At 51.9% G+C, this 20,260-nt stretch overlaps 1 pseudogene; it reads right to left on the bottom strand.

Moving 5' to 3' along the window:
- The window catches only part of LOC119091948 (neuropeptide SIFamide receptor-like), a 49,380-nt pseudogene that overhangs the window by 19,276 nt on the left and 9,844 nt on the right, over positions 1-20,260 (bottom strand).

The following is a 20,260-nucleotide window of genomic DNA, read 5'->3' as shown; positions in this document are numbered from 1 at the left end:
GCTTCCAGTGTTTCGGCACACCTGAACGGAGGGTCCTGCAAAACAGTGCATAAGCCCGTCGGGTTTCGCAGCGACGTCGGAGGATCGGCATCTGACGTGGGCAAGTCTCCAGTCGCGTGTAAATAATTCACAAACGTCAGGTGACAACATGATGTAATACATGTCTGGAGCAATTAAAAAAATGTATGATGAGCCATCACAGGATACGGGTAGGATCGAGTAAGGTGTACCACACTTGCATTGCAAGTGCTTTGTCAAAAACAGTTCGCGTTGTTGGTCTTGAACGTATGTCATTGGGGCTTTACGACGCACTCAGCTGCTGAGGCAACGGCGCCGCCTGCCTCTCACCCTGGCAGGAAGGACGGGCACCGCGGGGAATCGAACCCCGTACCTCTGGTCTCCCGGACGCACATCGCTTAACGCAGACGCGTTAACCACTACATTGCTGGCACCCCGTTGGCCTTGAACGATATTTCATAGAACACACCGGTGTCTAAAACACCTAAGGCCAGTGGAGTCATACGGGAAAGGATCGAGCTGCTCATGAACCTCTGGCTCCCCTTCACATCCTATAACGACCCCCACCCCCCGTCCTCCCAGGAGGCGCTCGAGATATCGCCGTCGCCGACGCTCGAGACGTCGCCGTCACCGACGCGTGCCGACGACCGACGCCGACGAGAGTCGACGCTCGACACGGGGCGGACGGGGGCTCTGATGAGTCGGCCCACGCCCTCCCCACTCACCTGCCTCCGCGCCGGGGGCTGAAGACCGGGCCGGCCCACAGACGGAGGCGGCCTGATGAGGTCGGGGAAAGAGGCGTGGGTGTGGGTGGGGAAGGGGAGTTTGCAGATTGACGCAGTGGGGCAGGTGACGGGTGAGAGCCCGGGGGTGTGAATCGGACCCAGCGTGTCGAATTTTTCTAAAACGAAGCGACGAAACCAAATTTAACTAAAACGCATTGGTTATTATTCTTCTGTGTGAAAAGGCGAGGTATAACGTTCCAAGGCAGTTAAGTTCGCAAACCCAAGGTTTAAGATATGCACCCAATGCGTGTATGTGTGTACACAGTGAACTCTATACGTATTCGAATATTTCATCGTCGTATATATTTTACAACGGTCAGCAACTAAGCTTTGACCTAAATTACAGAGCAGCTAATGCGCCCCTAGGTAACCGCTTCCACACGCTTAGTTGCAGTGTAGCCAATCACGCGCGCGCTGGGTCGCTGATTGGGCCAATCACCGGTAAGGAAGTGTTCCACCTGATAAGCCGCGGTGTAAAGTAGAAGATGATCGCCCCTAAGTGACTTATTTCGCCTGAATTCGAATGACACGCGTCTTCACCATGGACCCACACCGGGGAGGGGGGGGGGGAGGGCACGCGCATAAGAGGTCCTTTTTCGGCATTGTTTCCTCTGCACGAGCTATGAGACGTCGAAAGTTTTGACTCCTCTCTGAAGATATCTTCCCAGAGGAGTATGTCCTGGTTGGACAGTGTCATCACAAAGCATGATGCGGTTGTTATCGTGCCGCCCCCGACCTCCTCCACACTGTGACCGTTACTGGCACCCTGTTAATCGTCCCGACCTTTCACCCACGGACCGCACTGGCATAGCTCCCTCACCTTCTGTCTTTGGGGCAGCCCCTGACGTGCTTCCCTTCACCCCATCTCCTGTCCCGGAACCCACCTAACATACTCCTGCCTCCTGTCTGGGGACCGCTCCTAAAGTGCCTCCCCCTCCCCATCTCCTGTCCTGGGACTGTCTCTAACGCCCCCCCCCCCCATCTCCTGTCCTGGGACTGCTCCTGACGCTCCTCCTCCCCCCATCTCATGTCCTGGGAATGCTCCTGACGCTCCTCCTCCCCATCTCCTGTCCTGGGACTTACCCGACATACTCCCGCCTGTTATCCTGGGACCGCCCCTGACACCCCCTCCCATCTCTCGTCCTGATGCCCCCCCCCCCCCCGACATCGACCTCCCTTCCTGGTACCGCCCACGCCACGCGCCCTCAGCCGTCTCCGGACCGGCACGGCGTGGCAAATGACCCGGCCCTGCTTCGTCAGGCTGGAGTGGGTCCGCAGCCCACACACGCAGCTGACTGACGGACGCGGCGCGAGCGGGCGGGCGACAGCAGAGATTACCACGGAGCTGCGGAGGCACCGGCCGTGACATGAACTGTCCTCCCCGGACCGAGCTGGGAGGGCCGGCCGGGGTCGTGGCTGAAGTGGGCTGGGGTCGGGGCGGGGGTTGGGTGGGGGGGGGGGTAGTCGGGGTCGCATATGAAATAGTAATAGAAAGTTCAGCCACTAGGAAGTCAAGGATGTGGATGTTTTTCACGTTACAGCACACGTGCCTACTGGCTATGGCTATGGTTATGGGATCTACTGGCTGTGGCTAGGGCTATGGGATCTGCTGGCTATGGCTCATCTCCTCACCCAGAACCGAATAATCAGCGCCGAGCCGGATGGCGGGCAGCCCGGTATTTGTATGCCTTTTTCGTCAGCTGCTGCGCATCGCTTGCATTGTCGTCCGTTTTCCGTTCCGTCCAATGTCACGATGTGAGTGCTCGGGGTCTAAGGTCAACGGAGCGTGGTGGGGGGTCGAGGCGGTAGAGGGGTGAGGTGGTGACGGGGGTGGGAGACAGAAGTCTGATGGCACGAATTCATATTTGCCTCTCTGGCACCCAACCGGATGCACTTTGCTGAGCTGGAGGGGCGGACTGGTGGCGCCGCTGAACTGGGAGGGAGAGCCGGACTCGCAGCTGAACTGGGAGGGAGAACCGGACTCGCGGCTGAACCGGAAGGGAAAACCGGATTCGCGGCTGAACTGGGAGGGAGAATCAGATTCGCGACTAAACTGGAAGGGAGAGCCGGATTCGCGGCTGAACTGGAACGGAGAACCGGGTTCGTGGCTGAAATGGGACGGAGAACCGGACTCGCGGCTGAACTGGGACAGAGAACCGGACCCGCGGCTGAACTGGGAGGGAGAGAGCCGGACTCGCGGCTGAACTGAGACCGGAACTGAGCTGATCCCTGCACGGGAACGGTGACCAGGACCGCAATGTGAATTGATGCTGGGATGTGACTGAACTGTAACCTCAACTAAGCTGAAAGCATGGATCGTGGAATCGCGACTGAACGGAGGATACAAACTGGGCCCGGAAAAAGTGCGCCATTATAATCACCTGGGACTGTTTCAAACGGAAACTCAGCGTATCGCCTACACTGTACGTCTTCGCGTTTTCCTCACGCGTCTTCCTTGCGCATCTTCCTCGCGTAACGCTTATCTTCTTTCACGACTCATGTAAAGCTTCCATGTTTCCCGACATATTTAGTTTTTACTCCTCAAGGGGTTTCATATGTCGTAGCCCATTCTAGACGCGTCATTCTTGTGCCGTCCTGGAACGAATTTTGTTGAGGCGAGACTTGTAAAGTAGGTCCGGATGTAACTTACGTTAGTCGGAATACGAAACACAGTTGCCGGACGCCGGAGACGCAATGATTGGATCACTAAACGCGGGCGGTCTAAGGCCTCCCTGTGTCACTCAACTTGCATTCAAAAGCGTCGCAACAATCTGAAAAAACAATGTCCGAGGTGCGCGCAATTTGTCAGCATATAAGTATTCCACCAATTGGTCACTCGCAAATACGAAGTGGTACACGACCGCACGCATTCTTTCCGAAGCACGCCTGATGCAGAATCTGCAGCATGACATTCTGCCACATCTTTCCTCAGAAATAACTCTGAACTCATAACGCTGAAAACGCAGCAGCTGGAGGGCTTTCTTGCTCATATCAAGGACGTCAACGCGGGCCGATCAGTTAAGCGCGCCCCGGGGGTCAGCAGTTATGAAACGCCGTCGCCGGAAAATACGCGTGCCTGCGGGGCTGGCTGGGGTCACATTGAGGTCAACGGGTTTCGTCGCCGCGGGAATGGTGTACGCTCGGCGCGCGTCGCGATTTCTTGCAACGCTGTTTCCACTCCGCCACCGCGTCATGCGATATGTGTTCGGGTCGTTTCAGCTCCACTCTCGTCGCGTGTCGTTATCTCGGGCCTAGCGCAAGACGCCGACAGCTGATCGTCCGTCCGATCGGGCTTATCGTCGAGAGTCGGGGCGCCCTCTACAGACTTCGTCTCGTTAATTTCCCGAGCGGACGCCACCGACGCTTGGAATCGGAGGCATGTCCATTAAGTCAGCTGAATTGATAGCCAAGTACGGTTTAAGTCAAACTCGACACGGCAATGAACGGAAGGTCCTAGAATGATGGCTTCGCCGTCCCGGTCGAGCCCAGTGCAAACAGAAATGGCGACTTGCACGAGCCGTGAATATCTATTACTCGACACCTTCAGCAAGGCGTGCTACAAGATGCTTCTACGCGTCATCAAATAAGGCGCGGCGCCTGTCGCGGCGAGAGACAAGTGAAGAGGACGAGGGGGGGGGGGGGGAATGGTCAAAACCGTGAATGCTCTTATGACGTCAGCAGCACCACAACAATGGCCAGCCGCAGCCCGCAGCAGTCACCCTCGGAAGCCCACGATAGCTGGCCTCATGAGTGCGTGGAATGACCATCTTTTCTCATCTACGCGCGCGAAGTCCACCGATTATAACAGAAGTACACAAATTCACTAAAGATATTGCTTGAAATTTGGTCACTTGAGGCACAGCAAGACATGAAGCTGTTGTTTTATTAAACGAATTATGTTGGTGCAGCATCGATGTTGGTTGCTTTTGCTTGCAGCACGGGGTGAGTCAGAGAGTGAAACTGGAAATGTTGAAAGCACATCACACGAGATCCTTTTTCCTTTTCTTCCGCTATGCGTCCGGGGCTGAGTTCTGTTTTTAATCAAATAAAGCTAGCATGGCACAGTCATCTTATTCGACGAAATCGGCAGATCTGGAATTATTTGAAGGTAGCGTTCCACATTTGTATGATGTTTTGAGCTGAAATAGCCATCTTGCGGATCATTCGGTGCAATCTACGGCTCTGGCTTCCATAAGACCGAAACCCCAACTAGTCTCTTAGCTACACGCCCGCCAAGATGAGTAGACTTTTTCGGGCACACTTTTTCAAGGTCACCCTGGCCTCCAAGGCGCCGTGATAACGTCATTTAAATCAAGGCATTTCATAGGTCATGCGGAAATCAAGACCAGTACAAATATAACTAACGAGTCGTTCATGTCTGGCGGTCGTGAACACGACTTCCAGATGTAACGGCTATCAATTGGCTCTCAATCAATGTTGTCCAACATACGATGACGCAAACAAACAATGGAGTGTTGAGGAGCATTCTTACCAAATCGAAAAAAACGTGTTTTCTAGACAGAGCAGCCTTTTCCACTTGAAAAACCAATAATTATAAATGAGCATGAATGGATATCATTTGGATTATATAAAATGATAAGCATCAACAGAAAAGTCATCGATGTTAATGTCCTTGGGAGAGCCTGAGATACTCACTTTTTAAGCTCTCACGATTCAACACCCCTCGCTTTTCAACAAAGCTGCCGTCGTCGAGTCTAGTGATAGCCAAGCTTAGTGGACATCGATGTGAACTGTGAATGGGGGATGCTTTCACGAACGCCTGTGATACACATTACTTATCCACGATCATTTTCGCTCATTTCATTCGCTTCTTATGGGGAAATGCAGCGACGTGGGTAGTGACTGGAGTTATCCGTTGCAGGATGCAGTTATTTTATCTAAGAAAAAAGAACAACACTGTTGTAAAAGTTAACTTTTTGGACTTTTCGAACCGACAGCTGTTCCATCGTTGGACTTTGGACCAGCACTTCCGGACAACGGCACCTCTGGTCTGGTAAATGTTGGGCTGATATCGCCTCACAGCAGAAAAGCAGGGAGCGTAGTGGGCCCGAAACGCATCACCTTATTCACTCTCACCTAAAGCGTCACCTTCTCCTGACGAGCAGAGGAAACCTTCACCACGAGGGGCTACGTCATGAGCTGACCATTACGCTCAGATCACCGCGGTTATTCGTCTAGCGGACCAGGACTTAATCCGCCCATGCTACGGACAACTTACTCGGCAGATCTTCAGCGCAACGCGCAACAGGACAGGCTTAGATAATGCTGATTCGAACACTCCTCGATCTGGCAGTTCACGCCACCTAATTTCTCGCAACAGCAACGATGAATAAAAGACAACATATTAAATGGGCTTGACGTTATGCTTTAGTCGTGAAGCAAGCTGCAAAGACATTTATCCTGAGTCATTTATCCAGGTCATTAATCTGAGCCCCCTGGGTGCACGAAACAGCAAAGCATCTTCCCACTCGCTATTTTACCCACTCTGCCATCAGTAAGTCATGACCGGTATGACTTGCGGCCAGAGGTTTTGGCGTCTGCAGGTCAGTGTTAAATATGCATCGTATGATCCATAGAAACATCTCTTTCCCAAGCTACTTGGGGTTCGCAGCATTCCGTGTTTTCTTGTAATACCCGTGCCATCCGTCACGGTAGTCCTCTGTGGTGGAGTCGCTTGTGTGCGAATGCCATGCAACCGTTCCCATAGCGGCTACCTTGAGGTTTTCTTCTGGACTTCTAGATAGCTTGAAATCACAGTGTAATAGCATGCAATGCTTGATCTCATTGCTAATTGCAACGGCACGAGCGGATGATGCAAATGAGCAGGATTTGCACATGAAACGGCAGCCGGCGGTGGCCGTGACAGCGGCGGCCGCGGTCACGAGGCCATCGCGATCCAGATGACGTCACCAGATGGCGTGCGCGAGGTCCATCGGGGGGGGGGGGGGGGATCACAGTCACTCGGCTCTGATTGCGCGCCTCCACAGAGAGCAGTGAACGCCTCGCGCCTCGTTGACCGCTACGTGCCGTGGGCCGCCATCCGGGGGGGGGGGGGGGGAGGGAAGGGGGGGGGGGCGGGCGGCCAGTCAGGCGACAAATCGAATAAACGAGCACACCAGGCGACCGGATTAGCGCCGACCCCTGCACTGCCCACCGCTTGGTGGTCACTGCGGGGAGTGGGCCGGGCGGAGGTTGTCCTGGGAACCGCTGACCGCCTGCGATGAAGAAGGAAGGCGGGGAAATGGGCGGGTTTGGAATTGGAAACAAGCCCGGAGAGCCTGCTGTAGCTCTGGGGCACTCGTGAGTTAAACCGTGCGGTGGACGTTTCTGCTCCGTTTCATTAACCAGGCGCGGTCGATGTGGCATATCACGATGGCGAGTCTTATGCGGCGTAAAATAACCTGACGAGAAACCAAGCTTGTGCGAATTCAACAGTCAGCTACCGATGGGAACTAGGGAACGATTGTCGGGATGAAGACTGACAGGCAGAATGACGGTAGTTTGAGAACCGCTGACGGCCTATCACAGTGTGGACCGACGGTCAGAGTGACAAAATTGTTTGAGAGCCACCAACAGCCACTGCTTACCAGACGGCAGGCAGAAGACCGGACCGACACTAAAATTTAATAACTTCTTGGAAGAGGCCGTAGCTGATGTGATTGGTGGATCAAAAGCGCGACTCCCTCCAGAGAAGGGCAAATACGAAGTGTGTAAACGTCACTCAACATCTCAGCTTGTGAAATCCCCGAAAGGCAATCTCATAACCTGATTGTCTGACCTGACCTGCTCCGGCAATATCAGTCAGCTGCGGACTACCGCGCAGCAGTCCGTCGCCAGTCCCCGGGGCGCGCCAAATCTTCGGCGGCGGCGTTTGGCGTCATCGCTGCGACAAATGGGGCGAAGCAATCGACGTGGCGCCACGATCAGAGCCACGCGGTTTTTGTCCTCATATGTCAGCGGGCGCCCGGTTCGCCTCCGTCGGCGAAGGAACTGGCGAGGGATTAAGGCCGTCCCCAGACTTTGCTCGGTCCTCGGGTCGCCTCAGGACGCCCTAGGCCATCACCGGGCCCGATGGTCCATCCGGTCATCCGGTCATGGTCCACCCGGCATCACCAGGCTGTCAGCAGCGATAGGGAGCAGGGAACGGGTGGGTGCATCAGACTGCGGGCGTGTTAGTGGAGGCAACAGACCACTGAGCGACGGGGACCCGTGCACTGGCAGCGATTGGCCAGTACGCTTCCTGTCAACAGCGATATGCGTGCGTGGTGAGAATTTCCAAACAGGGCTGCCCCGAGGCTCGATAGGGTCAGCATCTCGTCTTCGATTCAGTTATTTCCGTCCGTCACAATACGCCTGATGGTAATCTCTCAGCAAAATGGAGCCGGGCTATGGCACAACTGGGCCTCTAGTTCTAGAGCAATGGGTCTCCAGAAAGAGAGAGAGAGAGAGAGAGAGAGAGAGAGAGAGAGAGAGAGAGAGAGAGAGAGAGAGGAGAGATGAGAGAGAGAGAGAGAGAGAGGAGAGAAGAGAGAGAGAGAGAGAGGGATAGGACAGTCATGTCAGGCAGTTTCCCTGGCGTTTGGCTATGTTATTAAGCACCATGCATCGGGCCTGGCTGTGGTGAACCCTGCACAGGGAAACGGTAGCTACCTAATTAGGAACTCCTGAATGTAACCGTTCTGTTCAGCTAAGCGAGGAGACTAACTGCTAACTAACTGTTCAGCTACTAACCTGTCCAGGGAGATGGCCACCAGGCTGTTGACGGACGCGGAGACGGACACGCCCTGCACGTACGTCACCGCCTTGCACATGAACCGTCCAAGGATCCAAGCTGAAACACGGGGACACCAAATGTCAGAACGAGCATTGGGAGTCATGGTTGCACGAGAATGCTCCCATGACTCAGGCAGAATGGGGAGCAGGGAAACGAGCATCAGAACGAATATCGGTGAGCACTTGCACGGGAAACGTCTCATGACGTAGGCAAGAATGGTCTCAGAGCAAATCCTGGTAAGCTCTAGCACGGGAATAGTCTCATGACGCAGGCGAGAACGTAGGCAGGAGCATGCCAAAACGAACATCAGAAGAGCTTTTGTAACCTGAATATAGTCACGCATAGACTGGAGCTCAGAGGAAAGGGCATACCAGGGATCGGATACTGCACTGGCACAAATGAACAGCTGTAATGGCCACTAATAGCAAAAAGAAAACAAAGATAATTCTTACATGATAGCAAGATCAGCTCTGTTCTATCAAATGACGGATGTTGGGGAGAAGGGATTACGGGCCTTAAAGGTATCACTGTAACCTTGCATCAACCAACGGTTTGGTGCACGGACACCACGTGTTCAAGCAACGGGTGGGCGTCCACGCTCGAGGATCACGTGGCACACACGAGCACGTGCAGTCGCTCGTGGCTGCTCGGCTTCGTCGTGCTGCTGTGTCGCTTTTCACCGCTGCTGGGCCCTGGCACTGCCCACTTGGCCCTGGACGCGTCACTGCCGCGCTGGCCGGTGCCGGCACTATTTATTGCCCTTTGGCCGTTGGTGACGTGCCGTTCAACGCTGTGCACATTGTCCACAGCGTGTGGAGGCGTAGACATTCACAGCTATTGTTGTAAAGTTCGAATTCTCTCTTAACATTGTCCTGCGAGGGAATGAATCTTTCGCAGAAAGACGAGACCAATCATGAGAATGTGGACGCCGTGGGAGATGCAGAGCACCATTGACGTTATAGTAATGTTGACGGAGCCACTAGGTTGTTAGCGAGTCGATATATGGCTACGCTCACCATCGTCAATTATAGGACGCGTTCGGACGGCTGATAATCTTGGAAAATTATCTGAAATGTTGGAAATATCTCTGGAATGCCGTTCGGCACGGCTGACGCGGAAAAAATCCCCGATAATTTTCAATAGCCAGGGAGAATCCTAAAGAATTTTCAGAGCATAGTCAAGACGGAGAATCCGTTTTCGCTATGCACAGCTATAACCGTTGGCTGTGGATGGTGCGTGGGAGACTAACCTGGGGAATAATTTCCGGACCACCCGAGTGTATATGGAGAATCTCCGCGGAGGATTATCGGATAGACAATAATTCGTTGACTAATTTTCCCTCGGCCAAACGCGCCGTAGACACACTGTGCTGGGCGCGCCTGCCCGGCATTCAGTCCACGCCAAGATGGCGGAAGGGGAGGGGGTCTACGATGATCGATCCACCTTCGCATTCTGCGTGATCACATTAAGTCATCGCTCCAGCCTGTGTGTCACGGAACGAGGACCGCAATGGTAGTCATGGAAGGTGCCCTTGAGTTGGAAGCTCCCCTGTTGGCTTCCAGTGCGATGGCCAACTTTAGGCCTCAACAAAACAAAACAAAAAACAAGAACAAAGTAAGCATGAATAACTGCAGCGATATCATTTTGAACAATATTCTTCCAACCACCTCGTTTTCACTCCGCCAAATCTTTCTGTGCGACCAAGGGTGGCGAAGGGATAGCGATTACCTCGAAAGCTGCCGTTCAGTACAAGCAAGCGGATAGCAATATCATTTTTCACATTTGCTTTGCCTCAGCTCAATAATCGTTTCAAAAATGAAGCAATATTAGGGGTGAGAAGTGAATGTATCCTGAGCTCCTGCATAACAAAACATGCTAGGTTGTGCTGTGAAAAGCTGACCCAGGTGGACACCACGTATGACAAAGCTTCGACCACTATGACGATAACCAATCATACCAGCAACCTGATCATTAAAGGATCGTAACTGAATTTGACATTTCTCGACAAGGGTCACGTCACGCCATGTCAGTGAGGATACCGAGTTTGCGGATACTCGGACGTGACAGCACGCGCCCAGAGCAGCTGGCCCGGGTCCGGTGGACGCGTTGTGTCGCGCGACACGGGCGGATCCAGGATTACATTAAAGAGGGTACCCAACATTGTGCCCCCCCCCCCTCCTGAATTTTCCCCTTGCCAGAAAAATGTCATCGGATATCGGTTATTACATTTTCACATTCGTATGCTTCGTAGTAAGCTGACCTTACTGTGCATGATTCAAAAGTGAAAGCAGCAGCTTTTGGCGCAGGAATTCTAGGATGCCACAGGTCATTTTACATCGCATGAGGCAAATATTGAAACGAACTGTGTAAGCCAAAGCGGCGAAGTCAGTGCAGCTTAGTAACATTGATGCCACGCGTTTTATATAGGTGAAACACGAGTTCGTCTCCCTGGAAGTTTAAAAATGTGTCGTTGCAGGTGGGAACAGGCAGATGTTTTGCTGCTCGTTTTGGCTATCACGATAACATGCGAAACGTGCTAGCATTTGACCGGTGCTGATAATACGGTATACACTAAACATGAGTCACACACTAAAATACCTAGGAAGATGACACACACGGCGTTGCTGGCGCCCAACATTTTGAATGGCATTTACGTTCAGAAATTAATTAGACTGTCTTCCGCTGCTGCTAACTGCTCCCAAGGGGCCAATAAAAATTGTTTTGTTATGGTGGAAACACACGTTTTCTATTGTTGTCGAGAGAGAGAGAGAGAAAGGGGAGAGAGAGAAAGAGAGGAAGGGTGAGGGAGAGAGAGGGAGAAAAAGGGAGAATGAGAGAGAAAGGGAAAGAGGGAGTGAGTGAGGAAGATACACACACACATACACACACACACATATATATATATATATATATATTATATATATATATATACATACATATATGTATATATATATATATATATATATATATATATATATATATATATATATGTACAGGTGTGTGTGTGTGTTTTCAGATTTATCATGACTGATTAATCAGGGAACAGCCATGTGCTGACATTGCTGCTTAACCTCTAACATCTCGCACCTGCGAGAAGGCAAAACACCTTTAACGACAAAAATGTTGCCACTCGTGGGCTCATTTGGGGCTTTTGGTAACAGCGAAAAGTTATTCTGAGCTCATTGGACAAACTTGAGATCAATGTGAAGTTCTCCGGAGCAGGAGCGAGTAAGTTTGTACAGGATTATGCGGGGTGGGGAGGGCATAAAGACGCTGCGTCATTTATTGCAATATACCGCGGTATCCTTGGTGATTAATCCCAAGTGCTGAAGAGCCCGAGGCCCCAAAAACCTTCACCCATTACGTGATAGTTCGCACGTACATGTCCCTTCGGGATCAAGACTTTCCGCGCATGTTAAAGGAAATGGCTGCCGTCAAGAGTGTTGGAGTAGTCCCTATATGGGAGACAGAAGAGCCCTCGGGCAATTCAGAGGGTTTTGAGCATCGAATCTCTCGGTGCATTGACATATGGCGTCCAGTGCATTGCAAGAAGTCTGCTTACGACTCCATCTGAGGGTGTCGCCTGCGCATTTGTGGGTGGCACCGTTGTCTGGGCATTCACACTGCCATGACACACGTCCGTCTTTACTTCTGACCCGGTCGCCACTATCAAAGCGCCATGCTCATTGAGGTAGGGAATGACTCATTGTACCGCATTTTCACAGGCCTTTGAGCAGCTTGTTGGTCTTAAAAAGCTTTAATCCACCATCTTCTCCTTGCAGGACATTTAAAACGTCTTACTGCACTGAACAGGGCTGAAAAGAAGACAACACTTCGCTGGATTCCCAGTCATCATACTCATCATCGTCATCAGGCATCCTCGGAAACGGAACTCGGAGCTCTGCTGGAAAACGAGCTTCACATGCACCTCATATACGCCCATTTCCTCTTCCAGCGCGCTATTTTTACTCAGCCATCCTGCCATTTTCAAAACAAAAGCGGCATCTCAGGTGGGATGGAGAAACGAATGGATAGGAAAAAGGAAACCTCAATTGGGCCTGTGATGGACCAGTTTCCGCAAGGCGAGGCGAGAAGAAGTTATGCCCTGCAAATGGCGTATTGGGTGCACCTCCGAGACTCGCCGGTGGTTCCTGTGTGGTGGTGACAGACCACGATGACAACAGTGCGGCGTGCTTTTCGCCGTGCACCACGTGATTAGATTGTGTCCCCATTTCGTTCGGGAGCACTCGCTCGCGTGACTGGACGAAATGCGACGTCCCTTGCATTGAGCGATATTCTTGGTGACCAGGGATTACGTGCTCTTTATTTCCATAACTACTCGATATTGGCCACCCGCAAGCAGCTGCTTTATGGTAGCCAGGTGTTTTTGTTTCCTGCAGACATGGGGTTTTGCGCAACATATACACCTCATTAAACACTCATGGGCGCAATATAACCTCCGCACTTGGTGCGCCCAAAAGCTACAATCAACAACAGTATCAGCGACGTAGAGTGTCGCGGCAGGTCAGCCTATGGAATTCCTGGCAGTGGCGTATATGCAGAGCTTTCTGACCGAGTGCAAAGAACCCGTGGAGGACTCCCTAGGCGATCAAGTGCGCGGACAGGTGAGCGTAAAGGGGCTCCGACAAGGACGTCCTCGTCGTTATTGGGACTTTACAACCCCACGCCGCCGAAGCTATATGGCTTCGCCTGCCCCTCGTCCTGACAGGAACGCCGGGCACCGCGGGGGCTTGAATGCCGTACCTCTGGTTTCCCAGACGCGTAGTGGTTAACACAGACGCATCAATCATTACACTATCGGCGATGTGCTCCGACAAGAGCGTAGGGCCCTCCGAGAAAATGCAAATAAATGAAGAGAAGCTTAGAAGGTCCCTTAGCGATCGAGAATGTGCCGACAGGTCCACATATCGGGTTCCCGACAGCAGCATCGGGCCCTTGCACACCACAGTGTAATTTCCTTTTGTAATTTCCAGTATAATTTCTCATTTCCTTCAATACCTTGTCAATCAGCCACTACTTTCTCAATCAGTGAAGGCTATTTTGCTCGCTTTTCTTTCATTTTTTCGTTTTTTTTTTAGCATTAAATGCGGCCTGTCATTTTTGCTGGCGATGGCATCTGCTCGCACGGAGACCCGAAGAAGTCAATTGTTTGCCCTTTGTGTTAAAAACCTACGCTAGCCGCCTGTTTATGTGCTCTCTTGGAGCCTATGGCTTCTTTTGAACATGCAAGGAGATGTGGCTCCGTGTCCCCCACCCCACCTAACCCCCCCCCCCTTCCGGATCAGGTACGGTCCGAGGAATGCTTGGAATTGGCGCCGGCTCGCAGCGGAGCGATGCGAGTGCATTCCGTTCGGCACTGGCGCTCAGCTGGCGCGGCTGAGCACGTGCCACGCCCGTTGCGACCCGCCGGCCGGCGGGGTTGGAGGGATCTGTGCTGGGGATAGAGGAATGTACGCCGGAGAGGAGGGGAGCTATTAAGGGATGGAGGGGATCTGCGATGGGATGGAGGGGATCTGTGCTGGGGATGGAGGGATCTGTGCTGGGGATGGAGGGGATCTGCGTTGGGGATGGAGGGATCTGTGCTGTGCACCGGAGTGACGTCATCCTGCCAGTGACGTCACTTTTGCTTCAGCTGGCAGCTAACACAGACGGCTGGTATCATCAGAGCCACAGGATTCACTACCTGACAGAAACAGCGTTACTTGCTGTGCGATGCAGATGTTGGCTTTGGCTTTTGTACGCATTGGAATACGGCAGCTGATCATTGTGTGACACGCCAGAGTTTCGTCACTGTATCGGTGATGGATGATACACGATGGTGAAATAATGGAGAGATGCATCCTATTGTGACAACTGGGTGACGTATCGTGTTGTCATGGCGAAATCAGACATCACGCTCATGTGAAGTCTGGAGGCAGGCTTGGCTGGGCGATAAGTGTAATAATCGGCGTGGGAAGCTTATCCTTTTCCCGCTGGTTTGCTTTACCACGGGCAATCGTGGCTACCAATAGCTAGACGTTTTGTTTGCCGAAGATGGCCTCTTTGCGTGTGTTCGGAAAGAACGGAGCCCAGGCAAATTACAGATAACAAATGTAGTTGCGTTTGCTTAGCGTAGAAGATTGTTGTACCTCGATGGTAATTTGTCATTAATGACCTACAGTTCATGTATGGGGCATTTATGCGTATGACTCATTATATATCCTTCGCAACAAAGCAGCATATTAAAAGTGAGCCATTGAACACTCTCCCTATATTTCTTTAGCGTATTTCTGAAGACTAATTATGGTCACGCTTGTAATCTCACAAAGAGCCTGTTGTGGCAACAGTGCTGAATCCATCGTTTCCTTGACGGCAAACATGGCAACGATGTTTGTCACTGCTGCCCGTGATCATATCATTACATACGCTTTTGTGTAGGGAAACTAATGCATGCATGATCGCACATTCACATAGAAGATGTTCGGGATGAGCGTTGTAGTACTTTGTGCATGGATTTTGTCTTGGTTCCAGATATCTTCAGGTGGACTGTCTTCGGTGGGCTGGTTATTACTGACTGCATGTTAGCATTTAAAAACACAGGACTTAATTTGTCAGCGTAAATTCACTGTGTGGTTAGGCCAATTTCATTTCGTAATTGATAGGATTTAGAAATTTAACAGAGTGAAGAGAAAAGGTGCAACGTTATGTGCTTTCTGAGGATTTCCAGGGACCTGCAATTTTCAGAATTACAATGTAGTTGGCAATCCAGGATTGCTGCAATCCAGCTCGAAAAACCACGATGCGGGTCACAGCCCAAATCCGCCGGCACTACCGCCATGAAGTGCGCCACATTTGAACAGGAAATGACGCTCATGATCAAGTGGGGGAAAATTGGCTGGCATCTTTCAGTATCGCCGTTATGACCTTTGCGGCACGCAAGGCCATCACTACCCGGCACACCTGGTTCTAGACGTTCGATAAATCTATCACAATTATGGCCTGTGGATAACACCACGACGTATTACAAAAACAGCGGTGTATTCGTTCACCAACGTCAGCAAGTCTGCTCGTGCTACTGTATAGAGATAATCACGCCCTCCGATAATACATCGCCATAACAGTGCAATGAAGGCACATGCGACGACGAATGACACGAGGGAGGGTGATGGCTCGATTGAATCGAAACAAGGTCAGACCGGAAACACTTATACCGGATACTTATACCGGATACTGGATACACTCCCGGGATACCAGTGAGATCACGACTGCAATTACGCTGCGGGGATTGCTCAACTTTGTGAGGTTAGAAGTTAGTCGCCAACCGTAAGCGCAACCAAGAACGCCCCTTCCCTATGTCCGTATTTTTATTTCTCATCGCATCGGCATCGAAGATGACTGCTGACAAAAAACAAGATCAGCATGAGCAGTTGTCACAGCGCTCCGACTTCTCTCAGACAATTCTGGATGCGCCCCCGCCGTTAAGTCCATGTTATGTCTGGGCGAATGGCATGAACTCTATCTGCATAACCATCTGCCCATCCTTATAGCTCGCGTAAGATATCCTGAATGCGGCACCGGCATTAGATTCGCACGATGTATCGGTTCCCTCGTGCAATTCAGAGGTGACGATGAGGCTAGCGGTTTCGTCGTACTGGAGCCGAGAGAGGGCTTCCTGAAGCCCGCCTCAGCCGGCAGGAATGCTAATAATAAGCCGCCCCATGTGGCTTGGGGACGCGTGGGCGGAGGGTCCGCCCCGCCAGGATCCGGGAGACTGGGAGCAGCTGACGGTAAACTTTAAAAAATGATGACGTCAGTGAAGTATGCGGCGTTAAAGGAGCCATTTTAAGATATGTGCAATGAAGGCAGGAGGTAAGATTTTCGGAAACGATGCAGGTATTTTAATAGTTTTATTTTCTTGGGTTTTCAGGATCTCAGACTGCTCAGACAACCATTGCGGGGCATGACATGCGAAATGCTCAAGTTAAGCCATGTGTTTTTAACTAACGATAGCTTTATTATATGAAACGAGACCATCTACACCGCCTTTTTCTTCAGTCAATGCCTTTAGCTCACACAAATTCTGGGAGAATATCACGCCTGGCAATCAGCCGTGGGGACCGTTCCAGGATGTTGGCTACTGCCTGTGCCATTGTTGTTCACATTGGTGCTGTGTGGAACAAGGCCAGTTTTGAGGATCATCCATTCATTCTGCATCATGCTTAGGTATGCAGGCTCTGTGAGAAATTGATACTTATGAGCAAGCACGCAATCAGGATACAAAAGTTGGTTTTGTCGTGCCTGCATCAGGCATCCTACCGAAGGTTTTACAAGTTTCAAAACGTTCCGGTTTAAAGACGTGTGCACACCATAAACATGCCCACACTTGCCCATATAAGCATGCTCTCGCGTAGAGCCAAGCAACCGCAATGTTATTAAAATATGCGTCTTACATACATGAGTTGAAATATCTGTGAATGATTTCAAACTGAAAATCGCTGATCAAAATTATGTCGTTGGCAGCCAGAAAATAAACTCTTAAAGTTTTCTTCCAAGGTGGCGCGTCTTAATCCATCGCAAAAACAGCTATTGAGCGAACCAAATAATAGAGAACGCATATTACTCCATCGTGTTCGACAAAAAATACATACTAGAAGGTCTCTTGCATGCGCAGATGGGCCATGCGCAGATGTGTTATCCAATCCTGCAGTAGGTTTAGGTGTCTGGCTGGATGTAACTGTTGTAAAGCGAGGTCTGCCAATGCCCCAGTCAGCAACACCACGCTGAACAAGGTAGTGCACTTCAGCTAAATATATCCCCGATGATGTGATTTGTGCTGGGAGTCGAACTGAATACCTTGCTCATAACTGAATTCGGTTGACCTGCCACTGCCTTCACGCAGACGACGGACCCAGCGAGAGACCCGAACCGATCCCTCCTGCCGTTGATTCATTATCCGAATCAGTCTGTCCCACCGCTGACCTGCACCACTCCCATCCCGCCGCTCAGTACCGTCCCGGACTAGCCTATCGGCGAACACCAGAGTGGTGCGGTGGTCTGAGTACGTGCAGGACCATTTTGTCAGCAGAGTGGAGCTCAGCCCGGTGGTGACTGCTGCCAGAGTGGTGCGTTGGTCTGAGTACGTGCAGGACCATTTTGTCAGCAGAGTGGAGCTCAGACCGGTGATGACTGCTGCCAGAGTGGTGCGATGGTCTGAGTACGTGCAGGACCATTTTGTCATTTTGTCAGACCGGTGATGACTGCTGCCAGAGTGGTGCGTTGGTCTGAGTACGTGCGGGGCCATTTTGTCAGCAGAGTGGAGCTCAGACCGGTGGTGATTGCTGCCAGAGTGGTGCGATGGTCTGGGTACGTGCAGGACCATTTTGTCAGCAGAGTGGAGCTCAGACCGGTGGTGACTGCTGCCAGAGTGGTGCGATGGTCTGAGTACGTGCAGGACCATTTTGTCATTTTGTCAGACCGGTGATGACTGCTGCCAGAGTGGTGCGTTGGTCTGAGTACGTGCGGGGCCATTTTGTCAGCAGAGTGGAGCTCAGACCGGTGGTGATTGCTGCCAGAGTGGTGCGATGGTCAGGGTACGTGCAGGACCATTTTGTCAGCAGAGTGGAGCTCAGACCGGTGGTGACTGCTGCCAGAGTGGTGCGTTGGTCTGAGTACGTGCAGGACCATTTTGTCAGCAGAGTGGAGCTCAGACCGGTGGTGATTGCTGCCAGAGTGGTGCGGCGGCCTGAGTACGTGCAGGACCATTTTGTCAGCAGAGTGGAGCTCAGCCCGGTGGTGACTGCTGCCAGAGTGGTGCGGCGGCCTGGGTACGTGCAGGACCATTTTGTCAGCAGAGTGGAGCTCAGCCCGGTGGTGACTGCTGCCAGAGTGGTGCGTTGGTCTGAGTACGTGCAGGACCATTTTGTCAGCAGAGTGGAGCTCAGCCCGGTGGTGACTGCTGCCAGAGTGGTGCGGCGGTCTGAGTACGTGCAGGACCATTTTGTCAGCAGAGTGGAGCTCAGCCCGGTGGTGACTGCCGCCAGAGTGGTGCGGCGGCCTGAGTACGTGCAGGACCATTTTGTCAGCAGAGCGGAGCTCAGCCCGGTGGTGACTGCTGCCAGAGTGGTGCGGTGGTCTGAGTACGTGCAGGACCATTTTGTCAGCAGAGTGGAGCTCAGCCCGGTGGTGACTGCTGCCAGAGTGGTGCGGTGGTCTGAGTACGTGCAGGACCATTTTGTCATTTTGTCAGCCCGGTGGTGACTGCTGCCAGAGTGGTGCGGCGGCCTGGGTACGTGCAGGACCATTTTGTCAGCAGAGTGGAGCTTAGCCCGGTGGTGATTGCTGCCAGAGTGGTGCGGTGGTCTGAGTACGTGCAGGACCATTTTGTCAGCAGAGTGGAGCTCAGACCGGTGGGTGCGGTGGTCTGGGTACGTGCAGGACCATTTTGTCAGCAGAGTGGAGCTCAGACCGGTGGGTGCGGTGGTCTGGGTACGTGCAGGACCATTTTGTCAGCAGGTGGAGCTCAGACCGGTGGGTGCGGTGGTCTGGGTACGTGCAGGACCATTTTGTCAGCAGAGTGGAGCTCAGCCCGGTGGGTGCGGTGGTCTGGGTACGTGCAGGACCATTTTGTCAGCAGAGTGGAGCTCAGCCCGGTGGTGACTGCTGCCAGGGCGGTACCAGCCACACTGCCAGCTCGGCTTTGCGTAGTGAGGTCACGGCCTCCGAGCCATGGTTTCACCGCCTCAATCAATGTCAGTTTGTGGGAAATGTAGCACGGTGGGAACATCCCTAGTACTAAAGATCAGTTGTTTGGGAGTGTCATTTAAATTACGTGGTTATCGTACTCTGTCAACTACCCTACTTTGAAAGACTTACACGGGCAGGAAATAAATCCAACACATAGCTAAACGTAACGTTATCAACAATATCTCCTATTGCCGTTTTATGTGAGGCTTATTACATTTTACGTTTCATGAGATGAATTTCTCCAACATGTTGTGGTGCAGAAATATCCCACGGTGTGGGCCGTTTCATCACACGTTTCAAATATAACAGCAGCGTGTCATTAAACCCCGTTTTGTGAGTCCAGTTTTCTCCAGCCCGACGCCAAACCACAGCGTCAGTCCCATCAGGGCAGTCGTGCCGTCAGTTCGTGACCGCTGCCGGGCTCGCCGCGGCTGGAGGCCGGCACGTGGGAGCGTCCCACCCCCACCGTCTGTTACAAAGACAACGGTGCGTTCTTCCTACGGCAGGGGACGCGTGGGAGGGAAGGAAGAGGAAGATACACGGATGGAGAGGGTAGAGGATAAAAACAAGACAGGAGTGAGATAGAACGAAAAATGAAATAAGTAAGAAATGGGGCAGGGGCAGATGAAGAGGAAAGGAGAAATAAATCGGGGGGGGGGGGGAGTCACAAGCAAAAACGGAGAAATGTACAGACAACAATCATTTAGACACATAGCAAGATTAACATATAGATAAGGACAGACCAATACATATATATATATATATATATATATCGGTATGAATCCTACCTCCCACAGGGCGACCGCCTCTTAAAACTTTGTGACGTAGAATACTTCCAGCGCAATAGCAATCTGCGCCAAACTTGTCTGTGCAACTTATGTTAGGAATATGATATAGCGTTAATGGAATGAGGAACACG

Source organism: Pollicipes pollicipes, unplaced genomic scaffold, assembly GCF_011947565.3.
Source record: "Pollicipes pollicipes isolate AB1234 unplaced genomic scaffold, Ppol_2.1 Scaffold_1600;HRSCAF=1878_pilon_pilon_pilon, whole genome shotgun sequence".
Taxonomy (NCBI): domain Eukaryota; kingdom Metazoa; phylum Arthropoda; class Thecostraca; order Pollicipedomorpha; family Pollicipedidae; genus Pollicipes; species Pollicipes pollicipes.
Note: the sequence above shows the minus strand (reverse complement) of the source record. Positions and strands in the feature narration are given on the sequence as shown.